The sequence below is a fragment of the Aegilops tauschii genome, chromosome 5, assembly GCF_002575655.3.
Source record: "Aegilops tauschii subsp. strangulata cultivar AL8/78 chromosome 5, Aet v6.0, whole genome shotgun sequence".
NCBI lineage: Eukaryota > Viridiplantae > Streptophyta > Magnoliopsida > Poales > Poaceae > Aegilops > Aegilops tauschii.
This window is the reverse complement of record NC_053039.3, coordinates 256,755,276-256,770,798: the sequence shown is the minus strand read 5'-3', so window position 1 is coordinate 256,770,798 and position 15,523 is coordinate 256,755,276.

The following is a 15,523-nucleotide window of genomic DNA, read 5'->3' as shown; positions in this document are numbered from 1 at the left end:
TGGATCTAGGTCAAATTTTACTGTAGCAAAATCTTGTTTGAGTAGGTTAAACGGAAAGAGAATTTCGAGACGAAACTCTAGGCGCTTGAATCGCCTGATTCCGATAAACGAGCGAGAAGTTAAACAGAAACGAAGATTCGATCAGAAATCGAATATGAGAAAATTGCAGAAAAATTGGACGAAAAAGAACGGACGAACGCTTAAAGAACGGACGTTCGTTAACAGAGAAAAATGGACGAACGCGTTTCGTTAAAACGAACGGTTCGGTGAACGCTCGCAAAATAACAAAACCGAAAAAAAACCAATCTAGGGTTTTTTTAAACGAACGGTTTTTTTTAAAACGAAAACCGGCGACGAACGAGGCGAGGCAGTACCTCGTCGGGGGCGGGCTCCGGCTGCTCCGGTGGGGCGGCGGGGGTGCGGGGCTCGGGGGGGAGTGCGAGGGGGCGACGAGGGGCGGCAAACGGCGGCGGCGGCGGCTTCGAGCTCCAGCTCCGGCGGCGGCGGGGCGGGCAAGTGCGGCGGCGGCGGGCGAGGTGAGAGAAGAGGGGGGGTCCGGGGGTATAAATAGGAGGGGGGCAGCAGCTTGGGGGAGGGGCAAGGTGCGGCGGCGGGGTTCCCGTGTCCGCCATGGACACCGGCGGCGGCGGCGCGTGCTGGAGAAGGAGAGGGCGCGGGCGGCTGGGCCTCGGCTGGGCTTCGGCCCGGCGGGCGCGCGCAGTTTTTTTTTTTGAAAAAACGTTCCGCGGAAAATATATCATAGAAAAATAAATAAAAGTCCAATAAATATAAAATAAATTTTCGCCGTCTTCTTAGAAAATCTAGAATAGGGTGAACATTTTTTTAACACAAAAATAAATTTTTGAAAACATGCATATTTTTATAATGCAATAAAATTGCAAATAAAATCCGAATAAATTCCAATAAATGATTTTAACACTTTTTCTCCAGTATTTCAATTGTTTTGGAGAAGTCATATTTTCTCCTCTCATTTATTTTGTTTAATGAAATATTTTTCCGGAGAGAAAATAATTAAAACCAAAATCCTCGTTTTATAATTTGATGAAAATCAAATATGAAAATTCGAGAAAATCCCCAACTCTCTCCGAGGGTCCTTGAGTTGCTTAGGATTTATCGAGGATTTGTCAAAATGCCATAAAATATGATATGCAAAGATGATCTATGTATAACATACCAAATTGAAAATTTGGGATGTTACATCTAGCTACTAACTACGGACCCGAAGGTCTACAAAGAACTACTCACGCATCATCGGAGAGGCACCAATGGAGGTGGTGAACCCCGTCCGAGATGGTGTCTAGATTGGATCTAGTGGTTCTGGACTATGCGGCGGCTGGATGAATATTTCGTCGACTGTTCTAGGGTTTCTAGAATATTGGGGTATTTATAGAGCAAAGAGGCGGTCCGGGGGGCAACCGAGGTGGGCACAACCCACCAAGGCGCGCCAGGACCTCCTGGCGCACCCTGGTGGGTTGTCCCCTCCTCGGGACTCCCCCCAGGTGCAACCAGGGCCCAACTTCTTCCTTCCGGTCCATAAAAAATATCCGTAAAGTTTCGTGGCATTTGGACTGTGTCTGATAAGGATTTTCTGCGATGTAAAAAACATGGAAAAAACAGCAACTAGCATTTGGCATTATGTCAATAGGTTAGTACCAAAAATTATATAAAATGACTATAAAATAATTATAAAACAGCCAAGATTGATAATAAAACAACATGGAATAATAAAAAATATAGATACATTGGAGACGTATCACCTACTCACTCACATTGATATCTATTGATGGGCATCTCCATAACCCATTGATAGGCCTAGTTGATGTAAGACTATCTCCTTCTTTTTGTCTTCTCCACAACCACCATATTCTATTCCACCTATAGTGCTATGTCCATGGCTAGCTCTCATGTATTGCGTGAAAGTTGAAAAAGTTTGAGAACATCAAAAGTATGAAATAATTGCTTGGCTTGTCATCGGGGTTGTGCATGATTTCAATATTTTGTGTGATGAAGATGGAGCATAGCCAGACTATATGATTTTTTTAGGGATAAACTTTCTTTGGCCATGTTATTTTGAGAAGACATAATTGCCTTGTTAGTATGCTTGAAGTGTTGTTGTTTTTATGTCAATATTAAACTTTTGTTTTGGATCTTATGGATCTGAAAATTCATGCCACAATAATGAAAATTACATGGATAAATATGTTAGGTAGCATTCCACATCAAAAATTCTGTTTTTATCATTTACCCACTCGAGGACGAGCGGGAATTAAGCTTGGGGATGCTTGATACATCTCCAACATATATATAATTTTTGATTGTTCCATGCTATTATATTATCTGTTTTGGATGTTTTATATGCATTAATATGCTATTTATATATTTTTGGGACTAACTTATTAACCTAGAGCCGAGTGCCAGTTTCTGTTTTTTCCTTGTTTTTTAGCTTCACGGAAAAGGAATACCAAATAGAATAAAATCTTCACGATGATTTTTCTTGGACGAAAACACACCCAGGAGACTTAGAGTGCTAGTCGGAAGAGCCACGAGGAGGCCACAAGGGTGGAGGCGCGTCAAGGGGGGTAGGGCGTGGTCCCCTACCTTGTGGGCCCCTCGGTGACCACCTGACCTAGATCTTCCTCCTATATATTCACATATATTCCCAAACCACCAGAAGCATCCACGAAAACATTTTTCCACCGCCGCAACCTTCTGTTCCAGTGAGATCCCATCTAGGGGCTTTTTCTGGCATCCTGCCGGAGGGGGATTCGATCACGGAGGGCATCTACATCAACTCTATTGCCCTTCCGATGAAGCGTGAGTAGTTTACCACAGACCTACGGGTCCATAGCTAGTAGCTAGATGGCTTCTTCTCTCTCTCTTTGATTCTCAATTGAAGGAAATATGCCCTAGAGGCAATAATAAAGTTGTTATTTTATATTTCCTTATATCATGATAAATGTTTATTATTCATGCTAGAATTGTATTAACAGAAAACTTGATACATGCGTGGATACATAGACAAAACACCGTATCCCTAGTAAGCCTTTACTAGACTAGCTCGTTAATTAAAAATTTTAAGTTTCCTAACCATAGACATGTGTTGTCATTTGATGAACGGGATCACATCATTACGAGAATGATGTGATGGACAAGACCCATCCGTTAGCTTAGCATATTGATCGTTCAATTTGATTGCTATTGCTTTCTTCATGTCAGATACATATTCCTTCGACTATGAGATTATGCAACTCCCGAATACCGGAGGAATACCTTGTGTGCTATCAAACATCACAACGTAACTGGGTGATTATAAATATGCTCTACAGGTACCTTGGAAGGTGTTTGTTGGGTTGGCATACATCGAGATTAGGATTTGTCACTCCGAGTATCGGAGAGGTATCTCTAGGCCCTCTCGGTAATGCACATCATAAGAAGCCTTGCAAGCAATGTGACTAATGACTTAGTTGCGGGACGATGTATTACAGATCGAGTAAAGAGACTTGCCGGTAACGAGATTGAACTAGGTATGTGGATACCGACGATCGAATCTCGGTCAAGTAACATACCGATGGACAAAGGGAATAACGTATGTTGTCATAACGGTTCGACGATAAAGATCTTCGTACAATATGTAGGAGCCAATATGGGCATCCAGGTTCCGCTATTGGTTATTGATTGGAGAGGTGTCTCGGTCATGTCTACATAGTTCTCGAACCCGTAGGGTCCGCACGCTTAACATTCGATGACGATATAGTATTATATGATTTATGTGATTTGGTGACCGTATGTTGTTCGGAGTCCCAGATGGGATCACGTACATGACGAGGAGTCTCGAAATGGTCGAGAGGTAAAGATTGATATATAGGATGATGGTATTCGGACACCAGAAGTGTTCTGGAGGGTACCGGGTACTTATCGGGTCACCGGAAAGGAGTTTCGGGCACCCCCTGCAAAGATATGGGCCTTACGGGCCAAGTGAGGGAACACACCAGCCCTGGTGCGCCCCTATAGAGGCCAGCCCTATGAGGAGGAGAAGGAAAGAGGGGAGGGCAGGGAAAGTGTGGATTAGGATTCCTACTTCCTTCCCTCTCCCCCCTCTTTCCTTCCACCTCGGTTATATATGGCAGGGGGTGCGCGGATCGGGAGGGACTCCAAGTAGGATTCCTCCTACTTGGGCGCCTCCTATGGCTGCTCATCCCTTCCTCCCACCTATATATATGAAGGGGGCGCCTAGCACAGAACAGGCAATTGCCTAGCCGTGTGCGGGCCCCCCTCCACAGTTTACACCCTCGGTCATATCTTCGTAGTGCTTAGGCGAAGCCCTGCGAGGATCACTTCACCATCACCGTCACCATGCCACCGTGCTGACGGAACTCATCTACTACCTTGATGTCTTGCTGGATCAAGAAGGCGAGGGACGTCACCGAGTTGAACATGTGCAGAACTCGGAGGTGCCGTGCGTTTGGTACTTGATCGATCGGACCTAGAAGAAATTTGACTACATCAACCGCGTTGTCAAACGCTTTCGCTTTCGGTTTACGAGGGTATGTAGACACTCTCTCCCTCTCGTTGCTATGCATCTCCTAGATAGATCTTGTGTGAGCATAGGATTTTTTTTAAATTGCATGCTACGTTTCCCAACAGTGGTATCACAGCCAGGTCTATGCTTAGATGATATGCACGAGTAGAACACAAAGAGTTGCGGGCGGTGATCGTCATATTGCTTACCATCAATGTCTTATTTTGATTCGGCGGTATTGTTGGATGTAGCGCCCAGACCAACCTTACATGACCACGCTCATGAGACCGGTTCCACCGACAGACATACAGCTAGTTTTGCATAAAGGTGGCTGGCGGGTGTCTGTTTCTCCAACTTTAGTTGAATCGAATTTGACTGTGGCCAATCCTTGTTGAAGGTTAAAACAGCAAACTTGATAAATCACCGTTGTGGTTTTGATGCGTAGGTAAGAACGGTTCTTGCTAGAAGCCCGTAGCAGCCACGTAAAACTTGCAACAACAAAGTAGAGGACGTCTAACTTGTTTTTGCAGGGCATGTTGTGATGTGATATGGTCAAGACATGATGTGATATGTGTTGTTGTATGAGATGATCATGTTTTGTAAAAGTCACTGGCAACTGGCAGGAGCCTTATGGTTGTATCTTTATTGTATGAAATGCAAATGCCATGTAATTGCTTTACTTTATCACTATGCGTTAGCGATAGTTCTAGAAGCAATAGTTGGCGAGACGACCACGATGCTACGATGGAGATCAAGGTGTCAAGCCGGTGACGATGGAGATCATGACGGTGCTTTGGAGATGGAGATCAAAGGCACAAGATGGTGATGGCCATATCATGTCACATAGTTTGATTGCATGTGATGTTTATCTTTTATGAATCTTATTTTTCTTAGTACGGCGGTAGCATTATAAGATGATCCCTTCACTAAATTTCAAGGTATAAGTGTTCTCCCTGAGTATGCACCATTGCGATCAGTTCGTCGTGCTGAGACACCACGTGATGATCGGGTGTGATAAGCTCTACGTTCACATACAACAGGTGCAAGACAGTTTTCACATGTGGAATACTCGGGCTAAACTTACGAGCCTAGCATGTACAGACATGGCCTCGGAACACTGGAGACTAAAAGGTCGAACGTGAATCATATAGTAGATATGATCAACATAGAGATGTTCACCATTGAAGACTACTCCATCTCACGTGATGATCGGACATGGTTTAGTTGATTTGGGTCATGTAATCATTTAGATGACTCAAGGGATATCTATCTAAGTGGGAGTTCTTAAGTAATATAATTAATTGAACTTAATTTATCATGAACTTAGTCCTGAAAGTATTTTCATATCTATGTTCTAGATCAATAGCTCACGATATAGCTCCTATATATTTTTGATATGTTCCTAAAGAAAAGTTGAAAGATGATAGTAGCAATGATGCGGACTGGGTCCGTGATCTGAGGATTATCCTCGTGCTGCACAGAAGAATTATGTCCTTGATGCACCGCTAGGTGACAAACCTGTTGCAGGAGCAGATACATACGTTATGAACATTTTGCAAGCTCGGTATGATGACTACTTGATAGTTTAGTACGACATTCTTTATGGCTTAGAACCGGGACTTCAAAAACGTTTTGAACGCCATGGAGGATATGAGATGTTCCAAGAGCTGAAATTGGTATTTCAGACTCATGCCCGTGTTAAGAGGTATGAGACCTCTGTCAAGTACTTTGCCTACAAGATGGAGGAGAATGGCTCAACTAGTGAGCATGTGCTCAGAATGTATGGGTACTACAATCGCTTGAATCAAGTGGGAGTTAATCTTCCAGTAAGATAGTGATTGACAGAGTTCTCTAGTCACTATCACCAAGTTACTAGAACTTCGTGATGAACTATAATATGCAAGGGATAACGAATACTATTCACAAGCTCTTTGCGATGCTGAAATCGGCAAAGGTAAAAATCAAGAAATAGCATCAAGCGTTGATGGTTAAACAAGACCACTAGTTTCAAGAAAAAGGGCAAGGGAAAGAAAGGGAACTCCAAGAATAATGGAAAGCAAGTTGCCACACCCGTGAAGAAGCCCAAAGCTAGACCCAAACCTGAAACTGAGTGCTTCTACTGCAAAGGAAATGGTCACTGGAAACGGTACTGTCCCAAAAACTTGGTAGATAAGTAGGATGGCAAAGTGAACAAAGGTATATTTGATATACATGTTATTGATGTGTACTTTACTAGTGTTCATAGTAGCCTTGGGTATTTGATACCGGTTCAGTAGCTAAAATTTGTAACTCGAAACAGGAGTTGCAAAATGAATAGATACTAGTTAAGGGCGAGGTGACGATGTGTGTTGGAAGTGATTCCAAGGTTGATAAGATCACCTTCACACACTCCCTTTACCTTTGTGATTAGTGTTGAACCAAAAATAGATGTTATTTGGTGTTTGCATTGAGCATGAATATGATTGGATCATGTTTATTGCAATACGGTTATTCATTTAAGTCAAAGAATAATTGTTATTCGGTTTAAATGAATAAAACCTTATATGGTCATACACTCAATATAAATGGTTTATTGAATCTCGATCCCAGTGATACACATATTCATAATATTGATGCCAAAAGATGCAAAGTTGATAATGATAGTGCAACATACTTGTGGCACTGCCGTTTAGGTCATATTGGTGTAAAGCACATGAAGAAACTCCATATAGATGGACTTTTGGAATCACTTGATTATGAATCATTTGATACTTGCGAACCATGCCTCATGGGCAAGATGACTAAAACTCCGTTCTCTGGAACAATGGAGCGAGCTAATGACTTATTGGAAATAATGCATACCGATGTATGCGGTCCAATGACTGTTGAAGCACGCGGCAGGTAGCGTTATTTTCTCACCTTCACAGATGATTTAAGTAGGTATGGGTATATCTACTTGATGAAACACAAGTCTGAAATGTTTGAAAAGTTCAGAGAATTTCAGAGTAAAGTAGAGAAACATCGTAACAAGAAAATAAAGTTTCTATGCTCTGATCGCGAAGACGAATATTTGAGTTACGAGTTTGGCCTTTAATTAAAACAATGTGGAATAAGTTTCACAACTCATGCCACCTGGAACACCACAGCGTAATGGTGTGTCTAAACATCATAACCATACTTTATTAGATATGGTGCGATCTATGATGTCTCTTACCGTTTTACCACTATAGTTTTGGGGTTATGCATTAGAGACAGCTGCATTCACGTTAAATAGGGCACCGTCTAAATCCGTTGAGACGACACCGTATGAACTGTGGTTTGGCAAGAAACCTAATCTCTTGTTTCTTAAAGTTTGGGGTTGCGATACTTATGTGAAAAAGCTTCAGCCTGATAAGCTCGAACCCAAATCAGAGAAGTGTGTCTTCATAGGATACCCAAAAGAAACAGTTGGGTACACCTTCTATCACAGATCCGAAGGCAAGATCTTCGTTGCTAAGAATGGATCCTTTCTAGAGAAGGAGTTTCTCTCGAAAGAAGTGAGTGGGAGGAAAATAGAACTTGATGAGGTAACTGTACCTTCTCTCGAATTGAAAAGTAGCTCATCACAGAAAACCGTTCCCGTGATGCCTACACCAACTAGAGAGGAAGCTAATGATAATGATCATGAAACTTTAGATCAAGTTACTATCGAACCGGAGTGGTATGGTAATCCTATACTGGAAGTCATGTTACTAGACCATGACGAACCTACGAACTATGAAGAAGCAATGATGAGCCAAGATTCCGATAAATGGCTTGAGGCCATGAAATATGAGATATGATCCATGTATGAGAACAAAGTGTGGACTTTGGTTGACTTGCCCAATGATCGGCAAGCCATTGAGAATAAATGGATGTTCAAGAGGAAGACGGACACTGATGATAGTGTTACTATCTACGAAGCTTGACTTGTCGCAAAAGGTTTTCGACAAAGTTCAAGGAGTTGACTACGATGAGACTTTCTCACCCATAGTGATGCTTAAGTTTGTCTGAATCATGTTAGCAATTGCCGCATTTTATGATTATGAAATCTGGCAAATGGACGTCAAAACTGCATTCCTTCATGGATATTAAAGAAAAGTTGTATATGATGCAACCAGAAGGTTTTGTCAATCCTAAAGGTGCTAACAAAGTGTGCAAACTCCAGTGATCCATCTATGGACTGGTGCAAGCATCTCAGAGTTGGAATATATGCTTTGATGAGGTGATCAAAGCATATGGTTTTATACAGACTTTCGGAGAAGCGTGTATTTACAAGAAAGTGAGTGGGAGCTCTCTAGCATTTATAATATTATATGTGGATGACATATTATTGATTGGAAATGATGTATAATTTTTGGATAGCATAAAAGGATACTTGAGTAAAAGTTTTTCAATGAAAGACCTCAGTAAAGAAACTTATATATTGGGCATCAAGATCTATAGAGGTAGATCAAGACGCTTGATAGGACTTTCACAAAGCACATACCTTGATAAAGTTTTGAAGAAGTTCAAAATGGACCAGTCAAAGAAAGGGTTCTTGCCTGTGTTGCAAGGTGTGAAGTTGAGTAAGACTCAAAACCCGACCACAGCAGAAGATAGAGAGAAGAATGAAAGTCATTCCCTATGCCTCAGCCATAGGTTCTATAAAATATGCCATGCTGTGTACCAGACCTATTGTGTACCTTTCCATGAGTTTGACAAGGGTGATCCAGGAGTAGATCACTGGACAGCGGTCAAAATTATCCTTAGGTACTTAAAAAGGACTAAGGAAATGTTTCTCGGTTATGGACGTGATAAAGAGTTCGTCGTAAAGAGTTACGTCGATGCAAGCTTTGACACTGATCTAGATGACTCTAAGTCTCAATCTAGATATGTATTGAATGTAGGAGCAATTAGCTAGAGTAGCTCCATGCAGAGCATTGTAGACATAGAAATTTGCAAAATACATACGGATCTGAATGTGGCAGACCTGTTGACTAAACTTCTCTCACAAGCAAAACATGATCTCACCTTAGTAATCTTTGTGTGTTAATCACATAGCGATGTGAACTAGATTATTGACTCTAGTAAACCCTTTGGATGTTGGTCACATGGCGATGTGAACTATGGGTTTTAATCACATAAAGATGTGAACTATTGGTGTTAAATCACATGGCGATGTGAACTAGATTGTTGACTCTAGTGCAAGTAGGAGACTGAAGGAAATATGCCCTAGAGGCAATAATAAAGTTGTTATCTTATATTTCCTTATATCATGATAAATGTTTATTATTCATGCATTAACCGGAAACTTGATACATGTGTGGATACATAGACAAAACACTGTGTCCCTAGTAAGCCTCTACTAGACTAGCTCGTTAACAAAAGATGGTTAAGTTTCCTAACAATAGACATGTGTTGTCATTTGATGAATGGGATCACATCATTAGGAGAATGATGTGATGGACAAGACCCATCCGTTAGCTTAGCATATTGATCGTTCAGTTTTATTGCTATTGCTTTCTTCATGTCAAATACATATTCCTTCGACTATGATATTATGCAACTCCCGGATACCGGAGGAATACCTTGTGTGCTATCAAATGTCACAACGTTACTGGGTGATTACAAAGATGCTCTGCAGGTATCTTCGAAGGTGTTTGTCGGGTTGGCATACACCGAGATTAGGATTTGTCACTCTGAGTATCGAAGAGGTATCTCTGGGCCCTCTAGGTAATGCACATCATAAGAAGCCTTGCAAGCAATGTGACAAATGAATTAGTTGCGGGATGATGTATTACAGAATGAGTATAGATACTTGCCGGTAACGACATTGAACTAGGTATGTGGATACCGACGATCGAATCTCGGGCAAGTAACATACCGATGGACGAAGGCAATAACGTATGTTGTCATAACGGTTCGACCGATAAAGATCTTCATAGAATATGTAGGAGCCAATATGAGCATCTGGGTTCCACTATTGGTTATTGATCGGAGAGGTGTCTCGGTCATGTCTACATAGTTCTCGAACCCATAGGGTCCGCACGCTTAACGTTTGATGACGTATAATATTATATGAGTTATGTGACTTGGTGACCGAATGTTGTTCGGAGTCCCGGATGAGATTGCGGACACGACGAGGAGTCTCAAAATGGTCGAGAGGTAAAGATTGATATATAGGACGATGGTATTCGGACACCGGAAGTGTTCTCGAGGGTACCGGGTACTTATCGGGTCACCGGAAAGGAGTTTCGGGCACCCCCGGCAAAGATATGGGCCTTATGGGCCAAGTGAGGGAACACACCAGCCCTGGTGCGCCCCTATAGAGGCCAGCCCTATGAGGAGGACAAGGAAAGAGGGGAGGGCAAGGGAAGTGTGGATTAGGATTCCTACTTCCTTTCCTCTCCCCCTCTTTCCTTCCACCTCGGTTATATATGGCAAGGGGGGCGCGGCTTGGGAGGGACTCCAAGTAGGAGTCCTCCTACTTGGGCACCTCCTATGGCTGCTCCTCCCTCCCTCCCACCTATATATATGAGGAGGGGGGCGCCTAGCACACAACAGACAATTGCCTAGCCGTGTGCGGCGCCCCCCTCCACAGTTTACACCCTCGGTCATATCTTCATAGTGCTTAGGCGAAGCCCTGCGAGGATCACTTCACCATCACCACACCATCGTGCTGACATAACTCATCTACTACCTCGATGTCTTGCTGGATCAAGAAGGCGAAGGACGTCACTGAGCGGAACGTGTGCATAACTCGGAGGTGCCGTGCATCCGGTACTTGATCGGCCGGAGCTAGAGGAAATTCGACTACATCAACCGCGTTGTCAAACGCTTCCGCTTTTGATCTACGAGGGTACGTGGATACACTCCCCGCCTTGTTGCTCTGAATCTCCTAGATAGATCTTGCGTGAGCGTAGGATTTTTTTGAAATTGCATGCTACGTTTCCCATCATCAATACCATGTTATCCTCGATGTTCTTGGAGATCTATCCGATGTAATCTTCTTTTGCGGTGTGTTTGTCGAGATCCCATTAATTGTGGATTTATGATCAGCTTATCTATGAATATTATTTGAATCTTCTCTGAGTTCTTTTATGCATGATTTGATATCTTTGTAATTCTCTTCGAACTATCGGTTCGGTTTGGCCAACTAGATTGGTTTTTCTTGCAATGGGAGATGTGCTTAGCTTTGGGTTCAATATTGTGGTGTCCTCACCCAGTGACAGTAGGGGTAGAGAGGCACATATTGTATTGTTGCCATCGAGGATACAAAGATGGGGTTTACATCATATTGCTTGAGTTTATTCCTCTACATTATGTCATCTTACTTAAAGCGTTACTCTGTTCTTCATGAACTTAATACTCTAGATGCAGGCAGGAGTCAGTCGATGTGTGGAGTAAAAATAGTAGATGCAGGCAGGAGTCGGTCTACTTTACACGGACGTAATGCCTATATTTCATAATCATTGCCTTAGATATCATCATAACTTTGCGCTTTTCATTGTTCACCCACCGTATTATTTGCTATCTTGAGAGAAGCCTCTAGTGAAACCTATGGCCCCGGGGTCTATTTTCCATCATATAAGTTTCCGATCTAGTATTTTGCAATCTTTTACTTTCTGATCTATAAACCAAAAACTCAAAAATATTTATTTTATCTTTTATTTAGTTTTATCTATCTCTATCAGATCTCACTTTTGCAAGTGACCATGAAGGGATTGACAACCCCTTTATCACGTTGGGTGCAAGTGTTTGATTGTTTGTGCAGGTATTGGTGATTTGTGCGTTGTCTCCTACTGGATTGATACCTTGGATCTCTAACTAAGGGAAATACTTATCTCTACTTTGCTGCATCACCCTTTCCTCTTCAAGGGAAAAACCAATGCAATCTCAAGAAGTATCATCCCACAACGGAACTCTCAATCAAAGCACTAATGTTGGTGTCAAAACTGGCAGATCTCGGGTAGGGGGTCCCGAGCTATGGATCTTGGATCAATGGGGAACAGGGGATGAAGGACATGATGTTTACCCAGGTTCAGGCCCTCTCGAAGAGGTAAAACCCTACGTCCTGCTTGATTATATTGAAGTGTATAAGATGATTATAGAGTCGATCTACCACCAGATCAGATGAACTAAACCCTAGGTGAGTAGAATGATGGTTGTTGTTCCAGCCTCTACGGACTAAACCCTTTGGTTTATAAAGACACCAGGGGTACTAGGGTTACACATAGTTAGTTACAAGGAAGGAATAATCATGCCGATTCTTCTCATCTTGACTTGGAGGACACACCAAGGCACCAAAGTTCTCCTGTCCGGATACGGGGTCGCCTCATAGTTAGCCCTTCTAGCAGTTGCAGTGCGGCCCACCTATCCGGCCCATAAGGGATGGGCCGGCAGCCCGAGGACCCCCTATTCTGGGACTCCCTCAGCTAGTTTCTATAGAAAGTTTATAAAGATTTCTCTAGAATTTCTAGGCCTCTTACTAATCTCTTGCAAAAAAATGTTCCATTTGTTTTTTATGATGATTGTGTAGAAGCCTTTGAAACACTTAAGAAAGTCTTAACCTCTGCACCTATTGTTCAACCACCTGATTGGAACTTGCCTTTTGAAATTATGTGTGCTGCTAGTGATTATGTTGTTGGTGCTTTTCTAGGACAAAGAGTTGATAGAAATTAAATGTTATCCATTATGCTAGTAAAACTCTAGACAATGCTTAAGGAAATTATGCTACTACTGAGAAAGAATTTTTAGCAGTTGTGTTTGCATGTGCAAATTCAGATCTTACATAGTTGGTTCTAATGTAATTGTTCACACCGATCATGCTGCTATTAAATACCTTATGGAAAAGAAAGATGCCAAACCTAGACTCATTAGGTGGGTTCTATTGCTACAAGAATTTGATTTGAATATTACTGATAGGAAGGGAGCTGAGAATCCCGTAGTTGATAATCTATCTAGATTGGAAAATATTCTTGATGACCCACTACCTATTGATGATAGTTTTCCTGATGAACAACTAGCTGTTATAAATGCTTCTCGTAATACTCCTTGGTATGCAGACTATGCTAATTACATCGTTACTAAATTTATACCGCCTAGTTTGATGTAGGGTGGAACCCTATACGGCCGATCTTTCACGAAAAGAGAGGATCCCGCGATGAACACGAATAACACGAGGATAAATCACGAGGGGAAACATGAAAGAATCACTCAAACCAACAAGATTAGGTCACACATATGCTAGGTCCGAGTACACATAGAGATCACACGGTCCAAATCCAACAAGAGACGATACATAGGGTAACTTGTTCTTCTCCATGAGGAGGTCTTGAGGTCTTCCCGTTAGGGGTCTTGAATCCAAGTGGATCTTCTCTAAAGAGGTGTCGGTCCCTCGCGGTGGAGTAGATCCGGATGGATGAGCGAGGCTCTATTTCACATATGAGCTATCACAATGCTAACCCTAGAAAGAGGGAGGAGGAGGAGTATATATAGTCTAGGTGGGCGAAGGGGTACATGGGCCTCGGCCCTTCACTGTGCGCAGACAGACAGGGCCGGATGTCCGGGCGTCGGGCCGGATGTCCGGGCCTTCCGGAGGAGCCGGATGTCTGGGTTGGTGTGGTCGGCCTCGGTGCTCTCTGGATAGAGGGTGCCGGATTTCCGGGCGTCGGGCCGGATGTCCGGGCTGTGGCCGGATGTCTGGGGCCTGTAGGTTCTTGGCGGCAGGGCAGTTGTTGTGGGTGATGTTCCAGGGGCCGGATGTCCGGGGTCCTAGCCGGATGTCCGGGTCCTAGGAGCTATTCTTGACTCCTTCTGTTGGTTCTCTTCATCGTGAACTTGATGGCTTGTCCGTCTTCACGTGCATCTTTGGGAGGGTCCTCTTGGTACCTAATCATGCACAACATTCCGGACTTAGGTAGTAGCCATGTATCGAGTGGATCATATGTGATATCACTAAGGAAGGAAGTCACCTTGGTCTCAAGAGCTCTAGCTCGTGCTCGTGCCATAGGTCCTATTGGCACTTGGTGACACGATGGTAGGTCCATGAGGATGACCATAGGATGCTCTGCATCATGTCCCCTCCCTTGGGAAAGATGCGACCTCGGATCGAAGTCTTCATCACCATGGTAGGGAGAGAGATCTTTGACGTTGAAGATGTCGCCCACGGAGTACTTGTCGCGTGGGATGTCGATCTTGTAGGCGTTGTTGTTGTAGCGTGCAAGCACCTTGAAGGGTCCATCGGCTCTTGGTAGAAGTTTGGACTTGCGTTCGTTGGGGAAGCGGTCCTTGCGAAGGTGTAGCCACACAAGATCTCCAATGTTGAATATCATGGGTTGCTTGTTGACGTTGAGCTTGGTCGCGACTCGTTGTACTTGGCGCTCGATGGTGTGCCTTGTATCTTCGTGCATCTTCTTGAGGTAGTTGACTCGGGCACTCGTGTCCATGTTGGTGCGCTCTTGTAGTGGTAGAGGAGGAATGTCCAATGGGGACAACGGGTTGAAACCATAGACGACCTCGAAGGGGGACTTGCCGGTAGTCGAATGTCTTGCGCGGTTGTAGGTGTACTCGGCGATGGGTAGGCACTCCTCCCACTCCTTCATGTTCTTCTTGATTAACACACGTAGTAGAGTGGAGAGTGTACGGTTCGTCACCTCCGTTTGGCCGTCGGTTTGAGGATGGTATGCCAAAGAGAATAAGAGCTTGATTCCGAGCTTGGCACATAAAGTCTTCCAAAAGTAACTCAAGAACTTGACGTCGCGGTCCAAGACGATCGTCTTTGGCACTTCGTGTAGGTGCAAGATTCCCTACAAAAAAAGATTTGCAACATGTGAAGCATCGTCTATCTTGTTGCATGGTATGAAATGTGCCATTTTAGAGAATCGATCCACAACAACAAACACGGAATCCTTTCCATTTCTAGTTCTAGGCAAACCAAGGACAAAATCCATGATAATATCCTCCCATGGGTGATATGGAATTGGAAGGGGCATATAAAGGCCA